The sequence below is a fragment of the Dendrobium catenatum genome, unplaced genomic scaffold (assembly GCF_001605985.2).
Source record: "Dendrobium catenatum unplaced genomic scaffold, ASM160598v2 fragScaff_scaffold_1639, whole genome shotgun sequence".
Classification (NCBI taxonomy): Eukaryota; Viridiplantae; Streptophyta; class Magnoliopsida; order Asparagales; family Orchidaceae; genus Dendrobium; species Dendrobium catenatum.
In genome coordinates, this window is record NW_021320101.1 from 574,543 (window position 1) to 587,767 (window position 13,225).

Genomic DNA, 13,225 nt, shown 5'->3' on the forward strand with positions numbered 1-13,225 from the left:
GAACCCACCAATTTAATATCTTTGAATGGGCAGCATCTTCTCTAGTGCAGCTGTTTTACTTACCTGTTGAGTAGAGTATCCAAGATATATGTATATATTTAGTTGCTTAATATTTTACTGTTGTACATTTCATGAGAATTATTGTCATAAATAGAGATTTATTTCTGTCAAAGAGGTGTCAAAACTGGTCCACGGGTCAGGTTCGGGTCAAATTCGGATTGACTGATCAGACCACGAACACGAAACGGGCACAGTCACAGCGATTCCTCCTTGGCTAAAACCGGCAGTAGATCTGGTGGCTTCCCTACTGCAGGAGGCGGTAGCGACGTTACTGGAGGTAGAAGATCAGGGGCGACGTCTTGAGGAATGAGATGGTTGGGATGGTTGGAGCTGAAGGAGGCAGAACTGGCTGATCAGATGGCGACTTGGCTGGCGGAACCGGTCCATTTGTTTTGAGAGGTAAAGCTTGCTGCCTTGCCGCTTGCGCGAGTTGTGAGATCGAGAGTTGGAGGGAGAGCCGAAGAGGTGAGGGTCGTGATCATGAGGCTTGTCGCTTGCATGAATCATAGGGTTCTCTAAACAGGTCAACCTAGGTCATTTTGGAATTTACAGGTCAACCCGAACATGAACCCGACTCGTATGTCAAATAGGTTGACCCGAACTCAAAATTTTTCATATCAGGTTTTGAGTCGTGTCAAATATTGACACCCCTACTGCCAAATGTACTTATTCTAAAGTAATTTCGATTTTTTACATCTAATTTTTTTTTTTCATAATGATTTGCTTTTTTTTTTTTGAATTTAAGGCAAAGTGATGGAAATAAAATAAATTTTTAATAATTATAAACTGATTATGAATTTGAAACAAATATTGACTTACATGCGATACGCATGAGTCTTTGTGGTCTTTTCAATAATCAAATCGTCAATAGGTATTCATTTAACATATAATAAAAATTTAGCTCATTCATTACTCAAACATATAACTCTTTGAATACAATTGTATCTTAGATGTAAGATCGAAAAACCACCAACAAGCAAATCCATGACTCTGTTAGACCAGTCTAGCCGGTCCATGCGGCCCAGGCATGAGCGAGGCGGAAGCAAGTCTCCGCCTCCTACTTTAGCCATACACACCGCCGAAGCAAACAAAGCATTTTAGGAAGGTTTTCTGAGGGATTTGGGAGGGAAATTTGAATGTAGGGATTGTTTAGGGATTTCCTTTTGAATTTGTATGCATTAAATACTTTGTTTTCTTAGGGTTATGGCATCCTGAATTTGGCTGAAATTTGAGATCTCTTAGATTTAGGTTTTCTTTGGGCTCTAGCGACGCCTAGAGATTTGGGAGAGATCGATCCTCCTCTCGAATTGATGATCAATTGTATCTTATTTGTTTTCTTCCGTTAGTTGATTTCTTGCAATAAACTCTATTATTTTCCTTGGATTTCATTGGATTTTGGAAGAATTTATTACTGTTTTATGAAGATTGATAGGAAATACTTGAGATATACAAGTGTTTCCTATCATACTCATTTGACATATAATAAAAAATTAGCATTTGATTCTAATATGAAATTAAAGAAGTTGGATCATTGATTTGGCAAATGTGAAGGCCTGAAAATATCATGAATAAGATATCACCTATGTGAGAGGGTGTTTGGAAGCTTCCATTGAAAAATTATTATCTTATTTAACCATCCTACACTGGAAAAAATCATGGATGGTTGTTTATCTTTAGCAAAAGAGTGACATTTAAAGTGCATGCCCCAATGTTAAATATGTTTGAAATATTCTTGAATATGTGTTGTGGAGGTACTTTTTTTTTTGTGGTAGTGATGTAAAATACTAATGTTCATATTTATCATGTGGCATTTACAATTGTAAACTTAGAAAATAAAAGTCATAGCTATATTTCATGATTAGATAAGGGAATCAATTGATAACAACAACAACAACATCAAACACTGTTATTGACAGGTCCCAAGTCCTGGATGAGAAAAATGAAGGGTTACATTAGGTAGTCGACAACTAGCGTACAACTTGTCGAATAATCATGATATAAAATCAATTGGTGCAACAACAAAAAAATGGTGTCTAACATTGATAAAAACAACAATATCAGTGATATTTTATCATACAAATTTTTTTATAAACACATCATAAAACTCGCACTCATCATAAGATAATGAATGTCACGAAAACATTCAAAATTGATAATTGTTATAAGGTGGATTCCAAGGTTTACAAAAAAAGTTAATTTCTTTAAGCATGTTGAGAAAATACACATAAAAAACTAACAATAGCATCTTAAGAATAAAAATTTCTTTGATTAATGGGCCATAATTTGTTTCCTAGAAACTAATTCAAGTTTATGACAATTTATACTTCAAAGAACTTCAACAATATCATAAAAAGTGCATGCTTATATTATATACATATATATACATATAAAATGTTTTTTGTTATGAATCTCTGATGCAAACATGCATTGATTGTAACTCGGCATAGGGGTATCAAAATTTTATCTAAATTTTATTCGAAGATATCGTCAATAAGACTCGACTGGTGTTCAACATTTTTTGGAATATAATTTCAATCTTATTCGAACTTTATTTGATACTTATCACATATATTTTTTTCAAATAAATGCCGATCACAACTAACTTAAAATACTCTGCAGCAAAAAATAAAAATATTTTGATCTAAATGAACTTTTATATATTTTTTCTCAATAAATAAAACAATAGATATATTTTTCTAACTTCGAATATTATCGGACATATAAGCTTAAAATTTTTACTCTTAATCATAGATGGTACTTAGTAGTTATTAGAATATTTAACAATTATATATGTAATCACTTACTTTTGCACATTAGTAATAAATATTATGTGAATCATCTAATCAGACTCTTTACAAATGAAAGAATTAAGATTGTGTAATATAATATATCATATTTTTCAAGAATAGTACTAAAAATTAACTGCAGCCTAAATCTTCTAATCCACACTGTTTAACATGTATTAGCTTTGAAGGCACAATGGACAAATATCATAAGTTGATCAGAAACTCCCGCATGATAAAACACTAGAAAAGTAAAAATATTATGCAAGAGATCATTAACACAAAGTTTGATTAAAAAATTTTACAAGTCTTATTTGATTTTGGCCTTAAAATATGACAAACTTGAAAATTGTATGAAATATTCATTGTCCAAAACATTCAAAATAAATTTTAAAATTGCTGACAAGATCTTAGATAGAATCGCTTTTACATTTAGACGATAAAACTAATGACGTTAGAGCTGAGCCGCTTAATCATATTAACTTCATGATAGTTAAATTCCATTTAGTTGTTAGTATGACAATATAGATATAGTGTTCTTTATGATGGCTTGTAGCCTTTTATATTGCGTCATTTGGCTATAAATACATAACCAACACTTATAATAGGTAGATTAATAAAATTTGAGTTGTGTGTTGTGTCATTCTTGTATCTTGAGATTGTTCTCAAGAGGTGGATTCTTTTTTCCCAAGGAGTTCTTCGATTTGGTCCGGTGTCATTTATATTTAGGCTTCATTTGAGTCAACTTTCTTGATGCTTCTTAAATAAATTTTTTAGTACAAAAATTTAAATTTTTGTGCTAGAAAACTACTTTAAGAAGCAATAAGAAAGTCGTGGCTTCATTTCGGACGGCTTTTTTGCTGCTTCTCAAATCAGCTTCTTAGTATAAAAACTTAAATTTTTATACTAGAAAGTTGCTTTAAGAAACAGTAAAAAAATCGTACCAAACAAAGTCTTAATCAATGTTTTGGCAAATCTTTGAATTTATAAATTTATTATCTAATTATTTTTATGTTAATTTGAATAAATTTCAAATACATAAGTTAGCATAAATTAATGTTAGTTGCCATTACCCCCAATGCTTATTTTCTCTATTGCTGTCATCATTAGCTGTCCTTCTAGCTATGATGCACCGACAGTTCTCCTCAAAGAGGCGTGCAGTGTCCGACACCGTGTCCGACACGACACTCGTCCGACGCGTGTCGAACACGCCAAAAACGTGTCTGATTAAAAAAATATTAATAAACAAATTGGACACGCGTATCTTAAATATTTTATAATTTTTTTAAAATATAATTTCTTATATTTTGCCAAATTTAAACTAAATTTCTTATTTCATATCCAGAACACCAAATCAGCGTCTGCATTTAATACCTATTCATCAAATATTCTCATTTTGATTTCTTTTTGACAGTGAAGGTATTTTCATCTCCTCTCTTTTTACACAATTACAAATCTTTCTCTTGTTGAACCAGAGTTGAAAGTAGTGATCTTCAATGATGATGATATTGAAGGCCAAAAAGAAAACTCTAAAGCTAATCCTAGTAGTTGAAGCTTGAATGTTTGATGTTGTAGTAAGTGATTATTTGCTTATATTTTTGTGGTTGTACTAGATATTTTGTACTAAATATTTTATATTATAAGCTAGACAAATTATCATATCATTCATTTATTATTGTTTGTCATTTTTAATATGATATTACATTAATATATATACACTATATAAAAAAAATATATTGATGTGTCCGCGCCGTACCCGTATCCTATATTTTCAAAAAAAAAAAAGCCATGTCCCGTGTCCGCGTCGTGTCCGTGTCGCCGTGTCGTGTCCGTGCATCATAGCCTTCTAGTCACCACTTGTCGTTGATCACCACCATCTACCACATTCGGCCACTACCGATTAACTATTATTTTAAATCCATTATTATTTTACTCTATTTTTTACTTAAAAAAATATCATATTTATAACATATTCAATCAAATAATTCAAATATTTTTTCACCATGTTCAATTTATTTTATAGTACATTCCTTTTTTTCAGTAGAACAACCAGCCCTTAAAGAGAATAATAAATCATTTGAGCAATTCAATGGAATACTGTGAATATATATGTGTGTGTGAGATAGAATAATAATAACCTTCAATTTTTAACTATAGATGATTATACTTAATCCCATTTTCTCATCCCATTCCACCTATGGATGCGCTTTTAAGCCAACAAAAGTAAAAAATAAAACATCTTCGGTCATAAGCCTATCAAGTCAACAATAAAGAATTATAAGGTGAAGCTTCTGGAATGTTTCAGAGTTTACACAAGATTATCATTTTTCATAACTCATAAGCGATTAAAAGAAATCCTGTTAAGTGTTAACAGAAAGAGCATTGGATTGGTGGACTTGGGCCAATCAAGTCGCCAAGATTGATAGTTTTACACTATTTTGTTTTTCAGATCTCAATCACAATCTCAATCACAATTTCTATTTGACAACTGCTTTCAAAAACTTGTTGTACTAAAAAGTTGCTTTCTATAATAATTTTAAAAAATTAATTTCTCTACATCAGCTTTACAAAGTAGTAAGAAATAGCTTATGATTCATAATTAAATAAAAATAACAAACACATAAATATTTAAAGAAACAAAAAACATAACAAACTACATACTCTAAACCCATCATTGCATTTCAATCTTTAAATATAAACAAGGTATATTACTTCAGAAGGCATAAAAAAAGAGCTCACGACTTATTTTCAAGAAATAAGGTAAAAAATGTAAGAGAAAAAAATAAAAACAAGATTAATTTGATATATCAATGAACGAGTATGGACTACAAAGCTATCAAATTACAGTATCACATTTCCATTTAATACCATAGGAGCCTAAAAAAAAGAGAGCCTAAAAACGTTATAAACTAATATTGTAATAAACCAAGAATTTCTCATCAGTAGACAAAGCTATAATTACAAAAAATCTTTTAAAGCAACGTTGCAACCAAATCAGATGGCAAGGAAACAAGATTGAAAATTCTCTAGTCTGTGTTGTTTTGCAAAATGAGGGAAATATAAACTATATACACATGTAGGACAGACTTATAATGAACAGTATCTCTAGACAACTTTTTTTATACATTTGTCAAACCATATAGCTATGATGAAAAAAATACATGGCTAATCTCCAAACAAATCTAATGGCTATAAAATCCTTTGTGATAAAGAATTTGATCAGATGCGCGAACAAAGTTTTTTTTTTCCCCCCAAAAAAAGAAAAAAGATCAGAACCTCTGTACCATAGTTCATCACAAATCAAAATAATGATTTGTTTACAGAATATATTAAAAGTTCTCATGTATAACAAAATAGAATGAAAGGACATTTATTTGTTGAGACCTTAAAATAATCAATAGGATTAAATTTTCTACAGAATTAAATAAAGGTACTTTCTTAATACAATTTTAGATGATCAATAACCTTCATACTTTAACCAATAGAAACTATCCATTCATGAAAAATATGCAAGCCAGAGAGTATTAGGATCCTTCCAGAATGGGATGAGAAGATACAACAGTACCAGGGTCTTCAAAATTTGTGCAAACTGCAAGGGAAAATCACATGTAGCCTACAGCTGAATCAAAATGGATATATGCATCAGAAAGTCAATAAGCACTTGAAGAAAAATTGACTCAGGAAGACTTAGGCTTCGTTTGGGACGGCTTTCTTTATGCTTCTTGAAGCAGCTTTCTAGCATACAAATTAAAATTTTCGAACTAAAAAGTTATTTTAAGAAGCAGAAAGAAAACCGTCCCAAACAAAGCCTTAGTCTGCATGAGACCTCGTGGCTGTGATAAGGCTTAAATATGGAATATTTTCGGTTCATTTGAATTTTTATCAGCAAATATTAGACATAGGAGATAATACATCTGAATACATCAGAATATTAGCCATCTGAGAAGAAAAATTAGGTTGGGGAAGAGGGGAATAAAGTGCGCTTCTATCAGCAAGTATGTCCTCGCTACAATCTACAAGCTTTCTAGCAGTAGACCCTGAAAAAAGCTAAAAAAAGTGGGCAATTAAGGACAAAGGGCCATTTATCCATCACGATATGATACAGAAGCTACTTTTAGATCAATTTAATAAATTGTTTAGTGAAAAAAGTTAATACTTTCCAACTTCCTAAAGTGAGGAACCAAATGAGGGCAGAAGCCATGATGAAAAAAAATATTCTGTGGTACAAAAACCAAAGTGACATCTACAGTATACCACTCACACTTACGAAATTGATTTGAACCAAAGGAGTGGAGAAACCATGATGGGAAAAAGCATATTATATTACGAAAAGGGACATTTACAACAAGGGCTTGATTGGCTGCAGGAAAGAGAAAGTATTAGCCGTGAGTAGGTGGACCACTTCTTGATTGAAAGGGAAAGTGGAAGTGACTTCTTCCCACAACTCACATGTAGGATTCGTAGCAAATTAACTTTACCTAATATGCTTTAAATTCACTTTAATACGTAATTAAATTAGAATTCTAATCATCGTAGAAATTAAGTGTTACAAAGATGAGGATGCTCAGGCAGATGAGAGACTTTACACTTAGAAATAAAATGCAAAACAAGTACATACGTGAAAGGTTGGAGCAGCAACAACGGCAAATAAGATTAGGGAGTTACCTTAGATGGCTTGGTCACATAAAATGTCGACGTTCCGATGACCCGTTTAGAAGAGTAGATATATTAGATCCAACCAATGTTAAGAAAGGTAGAGGTATATATAAAAAGACTTGGTTAGAAAGTATTATGAATGATCTTTTTTTTTAAGATTAAAATAAAAATTTGACTCTTAATTGGATGCAAATAGAGAAAAATGATTCATGTAATTGACCCCATATAATGATATAAAGGTTTGATGATGATGTTGTTGTTGTATCATCTTAGGAAATTATAATACACAAAAACATGCATATATACAAACATAAAAAGATCAAGTAATATGAAATACACTTTAAGCAATATGCATTGCCATGTTAAATAAAGTATTATTTACTAGTTTATATTAAAAACATATATTATACATTAAAATAATATACAATATAAAAAAATGTAGATATTACTATCATACATACCATATATAATGTATAAATATAATGCATTATTGAGAGAGGGAGAAGGAAAGTTTTTGGGTACACGTAATAATAATAAAACAAAATTATTATAATGTATAAATATGAAGTCCTATAATTAAAGTATAAATAATGATGCTTATGAAAATAAAAAGATTATAAGTTTATTATTTATTTATTTATTATACATGTATATGTGTGTTTATACATGTAAGCGTGATGCGTGTTTACATCCATATTGTACAATTACCCACTTCCACTTCATTCACAATCATAACAATAGAAAATAAGCAATCAAACTGAATAAAATGGGTTGCATCTCTTCCTTACCAAAAACACCTACCCCATCTTCCATTTTCAAAAGTGGGACGTGCCACTTCCTGTCACTTATGAGTGATGCAAATCAACATTTTGAGTTTGATTTTATACTTAAGTGATGTTATTTAAGTAGTCATCTGATTTTCAGTATTTTCTATTTTAGTTTATTTATGCAAGTAAGCCTATGATAATGACCTTGATATTATATTACTAAACGCTTCCACTTTATCCACTCCACCATCAAATAAGCTTCCACTTTATCCACTCCACCATCAAATAATAGAAAATAGTAAGTGTTACCTGCCTAATATGCAACCAAACAACCTTCTAAAAAGTAGCTTCCCCAATTTTCATTTTCAAAAGTGGGAAGCGCAACTTCCTGATCTACGGGAGATGAATCAGCAATTTGAGTTTGATTTTATTCATAGTTTATGTTACTTAAGTAGTTCTTTGATTTTCAATATTTCTTATTTTAGCTTATTTGTGTATGTATGCCTATAATTATGATCTTTATACAAAACTAATTCTGTTCTCTAAATTCTTGGTCTAGTTTGGATGGACTCATTGTAGGTTTGTTCTTGGTTATCTTTTTTAATACTACTAATGGTTCATTTGCCATAGCGAAATTGATTGTCTATTTATTGATGTTTTAGAACTTCATTATGTCAATAATTTGAAATATATCATTGATGTTTTAGAACTTCAACTAGAGGATCTAAGTGTGGATGTCTTGAGGGGTGAAGTAGATCAAGCGAGCACATCCACTAGTACCACATCATACACCTACTAGTACTACAGCATAACAAGCAAACAAATGTATCTCATAATTTTTTATGTGCTATTACATTTAAACTATATGCAATTAACAACACACTAATCATTCTTATTGAACATGAAAGAGAAAAGTGGATAAGATTGAAGATGATGAAGATTTGACATTCATAGATACAATTGGAGATGAAGATGTCTCCACTGAAGACCCATTTAGTGATGAGACATGATTAATTTTAGATGTTCTTTCTTATTTGTACTTTGAGAGTTCTGATAGACTTCAATTAGTAGTTTTGTACCTTGAATTATGTCATGAGATGTATATATTGCATTTATTTTAATGTTTTCCACTAAGTTCACTTCACATTTAGATGTTTTTATTGTATCATAGACTCTTATTGTTATTTATCCGCTAGAATACTTAAATTCGCATTTACGCAATTCTTCGTCTGTGAGGCTTACGCCTCACACCGCCTTGAGGCTTACGCCTCGCCTCACGGACAAAAAACGATTCAATGCTTATTTACGCAATTTTAAACCTTGATTTGATTACCTATAAGAGTGTATAAAGTAAATTTCAGATTATTTATTTTCATGAATAAAAATATATCGTTTAGATTGCAAAAATTATAAAATCATTCCAAGTGAAAGTTTATATATCCAACATCTCTTATTATCTTTTAACTTTAAAATGAAGGGATGAAGTATAAAAAATAAATAAAATATTATCTTAAAATTATATGACAACATTAAAAAAGTGCAAACAAAAATACTTTTAGAGTGAGATTCAAAATCTCAATATTTTAATTGTTCATGAGGAAGCTCATATTATGTGGGAAGAAATAGTTAGCAATATTAAAAATGTTAAAAAGTATGTGTCTGGAGTATAAAAAGAAAAGTTATTAATAATAAAAATAGCTGGTGATGGAACCAAAATATACAAAAAAAAAACAAAAATAAAAAACTATCACAAAAATTAGTTTAAATGTAAACTCAAAAAATTGAAAAAGATATAGGCATATAGTAGGGCTTATAGGGATTCTAGGAAATCAATATGTGATACAAAGAATTTAACTTTTAATGATTTATATAATAGATTAAATATTAAGAAGGGTGAAAGATGTATGTATAAATTAATCAAGCAAGGAGAGAAGAAGGCTCTAGTTCTAGTGAAGTGCATTCCGAATGAATATTAAAAGTGTTTTTTATTAGAAGATGATATTAAACATAGGTGGATAAGATATTTTAATAAGTTTTTAATGAAGATTGTGAGAATAAAATTGCCTTAAGTGATCTTAGCTCCCTAAGTAAAATTATTTTTTTTATCATCGTATTAGTAAAAATAAAATTAAAAAGGCTTTAAATAAAATGATGCGTGAAAAGGTCGTTGGACCTGATAATATTTTAATAGAGGTGTGGAAATGCTTAAGAGATGAAGGAATTTCTTAGTTTATTAAAATTTTTAATATTATTTTGAAAACTAAAATGATGTCAGATAAGTGGATAAAAAGTGTTGATTCTTATTTTTCGAAAAAATAAAAGCTCAATCTGACTATTTTTAAATGTCCAATTTAGTTCCAAACTTCTATAATGACTCAATTTAGTCCTTTGACTATTATCAATTGATCCTAAGTCCAAAAGTAACAGTTAAAATTAATCTGAACAATTAAATGTGAGAGCATTTTAAGTATTATGGTGTATGTGATATTATACTTTTTTTTTATAATTTTTGTTATTTATCATATTAAAATAAATAAAAAAATAAAAATATAAATTAACCAACTAAATAATAAAAGTGAATAATTAATAAATAAGTTTAACTTCCATTATAATTTATTTATTTATTTTAACATGATAAATGCGAAAATATATAAAAATAATAATATAATCTCACATATATTCTAACACCCAAAATATCCTCACATTTAACTGTCGGGGTTAACTTTAACTATTACTTTTGGTCTTGAGATCAAATTGAGACATTTTTTAATAGTCGGGGGACTAAATTGAGCATTTACTAAAAGTTAGGGGACTATTTTAGACTTTTACTCTTTTGAAAAATAAAGATGATGCACGAGAGTGTGTGAATTATAGAACAATTAAGTTAATGTGTCATACATTAATATAATGAGAGAGAGAAATTGAGCATCGTTTGTGTATCACTTAATGTAGACCTACCCAACATGAATCCAAATTGATTTTGAGAGGTTTGATGTAGATCCTTCTTATTTTCTTTATACTTCTCCATCAAACCTCTCAATAAATGTATAGCCTTTACAATAGACCTACCCAACATAAATCCAAACTAATTTTGATGATAATACTAAAGAGGGAGTTGAAGGAAATCTTAAATTATGGAGGTCAACCTTAATATATTAATAAAGGTGATGCATGAGAATTAGATGGATCTCCATCAAATCTCTCAATAAATGTATAACTTTTATAGTAGACCTACCCAGCATGAATCTAAAATGATTTTACTAATAAGACTAGAGAGGGAGTTGAAGTAAATATTGAATTATGGAGGTCAACCTTTTTAAAAATAAAGGTGATGTACAAGAGTGTGAATTATAGATGAATTAAATTAATGTGTCATACATTAATATTATGGGAGAGAGTAACTGAGCATAGGTTGTGTATCACTTAATGTAGACCTACCTAGCATGAATCCAAACTGATTTTGAGGGGTTTGATGTAGATCCTTCTTCTCTTTATACTTCTCCATCAAACCTCTCAAAAAATGTATAGCTTTTATAGTAAACCACCCAACATGAATCCAAACTGATTTTGTTGATAAAACTAGAGAGGGGGTTGAAGGAAACCTTGAATTATGGAGGTCAACCTTAAAGTCTAAAGGTTTTTATTTGAGTAGCTCTAAAACCGAATACATATAATGTAATTTTAGTAGTAATAGATCTAGTAGGGAGATTTTGATTTTGGACAATCAAGTTCTTAAAAAGAGTACACATTATAGATATCTAGGATCTATTATTCAAAGTGATTGTGAAATAGATGGGGATATTATTAGTAGAATTCAACTTGGATGGTTGAAGTGGAGGAAAGCATCGAGTCTGTTATGTGATATAAAAGTATCCTTCAAACTTAAAGAAAAAATTCTATTAGATGGTGATAAGACCTGCAACGCTTTATGACACATAATGTTAGCCATTAAAAGAGAAGCATAACATGCATTAAGCTAAGCGTTGAAAAGATGAGAATCCTCAAGTGGATGAGTTTCTTTATTCTTAGAGACAAAATGCAAAATGAGTATATACTTGAAAAAGTTGAAGCAGCTCCAATAACATATAAGATTAGAGATGGTTGCTTTAGATGGTTTGGTCACATAAAATGTCAACTTTCCATGATCTAATTAGGAGAGTAAATGCATTAGATCTGACCTATGTTAAGAAAGGTAGAGGTAGGCCTAAAAAGACTTAGTTAGAAAGTATTAGATATGACCTTTTTTTATTATATTTAAATGAAAATTTAAATCATAATAGTACACAAATGGAGAAAAAAATATTTATCTAGCCAACCTAATGTATGTGGATACAAGCTTGATGTCGTTGTGTAACACAATTATCAATTGTGCAAAGTCTATTTTTTAACTTCCATCAAAAGAAAAAAATATGTGTTTTGATTAATAGTAATGTAAACTCCAAATTTCACTATTTGGAATATTTTGTACATATCATCCTAGTTCTACATCTCAAAACCTTAGATTATAAGACGTCCTGCATCAACAGACACAAACACTTTAATTCTACCAATCAAGCTCCAAGAAGCACTTGACTTCCCTCAATTTCCAGTTCAGTCTGCCACATAAAAGCAACCATAATTACAACAAAATATCATTTAATGATGGAAATTGCTCTATCAAAATAAAAAATCTTGTACTAATGCATCCTCATTGACCATGCATATACTTTGAAGTCATTTCACTATTATCCTTATAGTAAAATAAATAAAGCTCAATTTTGAAGATGTAAAAAAAATCCGAGGCAATATAGCATTGGAGCATTAATAAGAGGTTTAGAAGGAGAATTTCTTAATGTAATCTCAAAAAGGCTTAATTAATTGATGAATCCACCAATTACATTTAACTTCAAGGACATATATTCCTAAACATATACCTCACTAAATTGGGGCAAAACTGACACCGAGACAATAGCTGCTAGT